Source organism: Hyla sarda, chromosome 3, assembly GCF_029499605.1.
Source record: "Hyla sarda isolate aHylSar1 chromosome 3, aHylSar1.hap1, whole genome shotgun sequence".
Lineage (NCBI taxonomy): Eukaryota > Metazoa > Chordata > Amphibia > Anura > Hylidae > Hyla > Hyla sarda.
Window position 1 is genome coordinate 42,316,934 of NC_079191.1, and position 4,322 is coordinate 42,321,255.

General features: G+C 48.5%; 1 long non-coding RNA gene across 1 annotated transcript; it reads right to left on the minus strand.

The window, feature by feature from the left end:
- Window positions 1–334: 334 nt before the first annotated feature.
- On the minus strand, window positions 335–3,875 carry LOC130361307 (uncharacterized). The gene is made up of 3 exons (XR_008890956.1): window positions 3,759–3,875; window positions 1,737–1,872; window positions 335–611 (listed from the first exon to the last, which is right to left on the minus strand). It is a non-coding gene; the product is annotated as an uncharacterized LOC130361307 (long non-coding RNA).
- Window positions 3,876–4,322: the final 447 nt, after the last annotated feature.

Here is a 4,322-nt window from a genome sequence, read left to right on the forward strand (position 1 = left end):
GCCAAGATGTACAACATATACATTTTTTTTGATTCCGACAGTGCCCATTTAGAGGGGCTATCCAGGAATAGAAAAACAGAGCTACTTTCTTTTAAAAACCACTCCCCATCTGTCTCCATGCAACAGCTGGAGGCACGTTGGTTGGAAAACACTGCCTTAATTTCAGTGGAGGTTATCATATTTAATCTTTTAATTGAGCCACCGAAAATACATATGTATAGCAAACTGGAGATATGCCGTAGGCACCAGCTGCCCTAGAGACCCCTTTACTCCCAAATTCTACTACCTACAATGACTTTTTCTTATCTTTCATCGTGTGCCTTCGTGCGTCTGACTCACTGGGTGTTGAACTTTGCAAGTTGATATCGCGAGCTGTTAGAAAAGATTAATGCCGCTGTGTTGTAAATTTTCCGTGCCGCATAATACCGTAATTAGATCTTAATATAGGAGATTTTCCCAGATTATCTGTTACAATATTAAATGTTTTCAACTGTAAATAAAAATGCCCGTAAATAATTGAAGAAGAGTAAATGGTGGCCCGGTAATCACCTATTTCACGCAGTAGGGAACCAACAGACATGATGCATGTTGAAAATTGGATTATAAAAACGCTGGAAGAAAAAAAAAACAATTCTAGTTATATCCAATTAACCATTTAGGGTTTTATAAGACTTTATTTCTGTAATGCTAGGCACTATACACTAATATCCTTTCTCATCATACATACAGTACATGTATGGCCCTGTAATCACAATCACTAGCAAGCGGGTGGTTTTAGTTGACATTCAGGTTTATCCTATGACGTCCTAGATAACAAAAGCCTCATGCAATGACATTAAGGAATATGGGGGAGATTTATCAAAACCTGTCCAGAGGAAAAGTTGCTGAGTTGCCCATAGCAACCAATCCGATCGCTTCTTTCATTTTTCAGAGGCCTTTTCAAAAATGAAAGAAGCAAGCTGATTGGTTGCTATGGGCAACTCGGCAACTTTTCCTCTGGACAGATTTTGATAAATCTCCCCAGCTGTGAGTATATTAGGGTACAGTCAGCCACAGCAGAAATGCTATAGTATTGTAGTCAGGGCTGCCATCAGAAATTTTGGGGCCCCCCACACAGCTTAAGGCCTGCGTCCCCCCCCCCCCCCGCGCGCGCGCTTTGACCCCCCTTGCGATCTATAACTTATCCCCTATCCTTGGGGATAAGTTATTTTTCACCAGACTACTCCTTTTAAAGAGGGGCCTACCCAAACTATATACGGTTTGCGTAGGCCCCTCTGTTAATAGAGGCCTACAACTATATGGAGGGAAAACTATTAGCAAAAAGGGGCCTAAAACAACTATATGGGCCGGGGCACAATTTGTTGTACGCCCCTTTCTGCTGTTAGTCGCTGCCCCCAATGCTGTATCATTGCGCAGGGGTGTAGCTAGAAACCACAGGGCCCCGATGAAAAAAATTACCTCGGGGGCCTGGGCATTTTATAATAAGCAGCCCATTTTTTTGGTGGGGGTCCGACTGCTGAGACCCTCATCGATCACCTTGGTTGAAGTGGTTCTCCAGCTGTTGGAAAGCTGAAACTTCCATCATGTCTGGAGAGCCTCTGGCAAAGGGAGTTGTAGTTTTGTAACAGCTGGAGAGACACAGATTGGACACAGTTCTACCCATCATCACTGCAGAACTTACAAGTGACTACAGCTCTAATGGGACAGTCAGGAGAATACACAATGATATCAGTGACCTGAGTGACGTCTTCTCTGTTGTCTTTTCTTCTTCATCGGGTCCAGAGACCAGATCTTCCTCCAGCTCCATCTTCTCTACAGAGTCTGACATCCAGACATCATTGGCTCCTCACTTTGTCAGCAGATCCTCATCCTCTGCAAAAAGACAGTAATCATTATAACCTTGCCAGAAAGTGTACCTTATTTAAAATACTGCCCCACACTGTACCCTGAATATAATACTGCTGTACACTCTACCCACTAAAAATAATCCTGCCACACACTGTACCCTGAATATAATCCTGCCACACACTGTACCCTGAATATAATCCTGCCACACACTGTACCCTGAATATAATCCTGCCACACACTGTACCCTGAATATAATCCTGCCACACACTGTACCCTGAATATAATCCCGCCACACACTGCATCTACTGAATATAATCCTGCCACACACTGTACCCTGAATATAATACTGCTATACACTGTGCCCACTAAATATAATCCTGCCACACACTATAACCTGAATATAATGTTGCCCCACACTGTACCCTAAATATAATGCTGCCCCACACTGTATCTACTTAAAATAATCCTGCCACACACTGTACTCTGAATATAATACTGCCAGACACTGTACCATGAATATAATACTGCCAGACACTGTATCTACTGAATATAATCCTGCCACACACTGTACCCTGAATATAATACTGCTATACCTTGTACCCACTAAATATAATCCTGCCACACACTGTAACCTGAATATAATGCTGCCCCACACTGTACCCTGAATATAATACTTCCAGACATGCATACACATCATATATACATATACACCCCCTCTTATCCTCTGTGTCCTCATCACTCCTCATCACCTCCATAACCCCCCTGCACCTCTTATCACCCCCATAACCCCCCTGCACCTCTCATTACCCCCTGCTCCTCTTATCACCCCCATAACCCCCCTGCACCTCTTATCACCCCCATAACCCCCTCTGCATCTCTCATCACCCCCATGCCCCTCTCATCAACCCCCTGCACCTCTTATCACCCCCATAACCCCCCTGTACCTCTCATCACCCCCATAACCCCCCTGCACCTCTCATCGCCCCCTGCACCTCTTATCACCCCCATAACCCCCCCGCACCTCTCATCAACCCCCTGCACCTCCTATCACCCCCATAACCCCCCCTGTACCTCTCATCACCCCCAGAACCCCCCTGCACCTGTAATTGCCCCCTGCACCTCTTATCACCCCCATAATCCCCTGCACCTCTTATCACCCCATAACCCCCCTGCACCTCTTATCAACCCCATAACCCCCCTGCACCCCTTATCCCCCCCTGCACCTCTTATCACCCCCCTGCACCTCTTATTACCCCCCCTCCCAAAAAAACTGCACCTCTCATCACCCCACAACCCCCCCTGCACCTCTCATCACCCCTGCACCTCTTATCACCCCCATAACCCCCTGCCCCTCTTATCACCCCCATAACCCCCCTGCACCTCTTATCACCCCCATAGCCCCCTGCACCTCTTATCACCCCCATAACCCCTCTGCACCTCTTATCACCCCCATAACCCCCCTGCACCTCTCATCAACCCCCTGCACCTCTTACCACCCCCGTAACCCCCCTGTACCTCTCATCACCCCCATAATCCCCCTGCACCTCTCATTGCCCCTGCACCTCTTATCACCCCCATAACCCCCTGCACCTCTCATCACCCCATAACCCCCCTGCACCTCTTATCACCTCCATAACCCCCTGCACCTCTTATCACCCCCATAACCCCACCTACACCTCATATCACCCCCATAACCCCCCTGCGCCTCTTATCACCCCCATTACCCCCCTGCACCTCTTATCACCCCCATAACCCTCTGCACCTCTTATCCCCACCCTGCACCTCTCATCACCCCCATAACCCCTCCTGCACCTCTCATCACCACCCCCCCTGCACCACTCATCACCTCTTATCACTCCCAGAATACCCAGACCCACCCAGACACCCCCCCCCCACGCAAGTTCACCTACCTTGCCGGGGATCGGTGAAACCACGTAAGGCTTCTGCTGCTCCTTTCACTGCACGGAGAGGATGAAGGAGATCGCTCGGGGACGTAGACAGTGAAAAGTCAGGTGATTGGAGTAGACATGCGTTCCTGCACAGGGCACGTGACGTCTCTACTCCAATAAGCCCTTGGCCTGTCCGGCCCTACTACGATTTTTAAGGGGCCCGCGCCCTAGAAATAGGTAATTTAACAGAAATGTGCGGGCCCCCTGGACTATGAGGCCCGGTCATAGTCCTTGCGGGCACCCAGCGGTCAGTGAGTGACAGTCGCTCACTGACAAGCAGGGCTGCCATCAGGGGGTATAAGTGACAAGCCAGGAGAAAAAAAAGTTCCAGGGATGTCCGGGCCTCCTGAAGCTCCGGGCCCCATACAGCATACAGGGGTATGGGTTGTACCCCCCTGATGGCGGCCCTGATTGTACTACTGTCCTATTTATACTATACTACCCGAATGCATTTCTTTTAATGGGAAGCAAAGTGTAAGATAGTCAGGTGAGGACAGAGCCCACCTTTAAAGGACAACTTTCAGG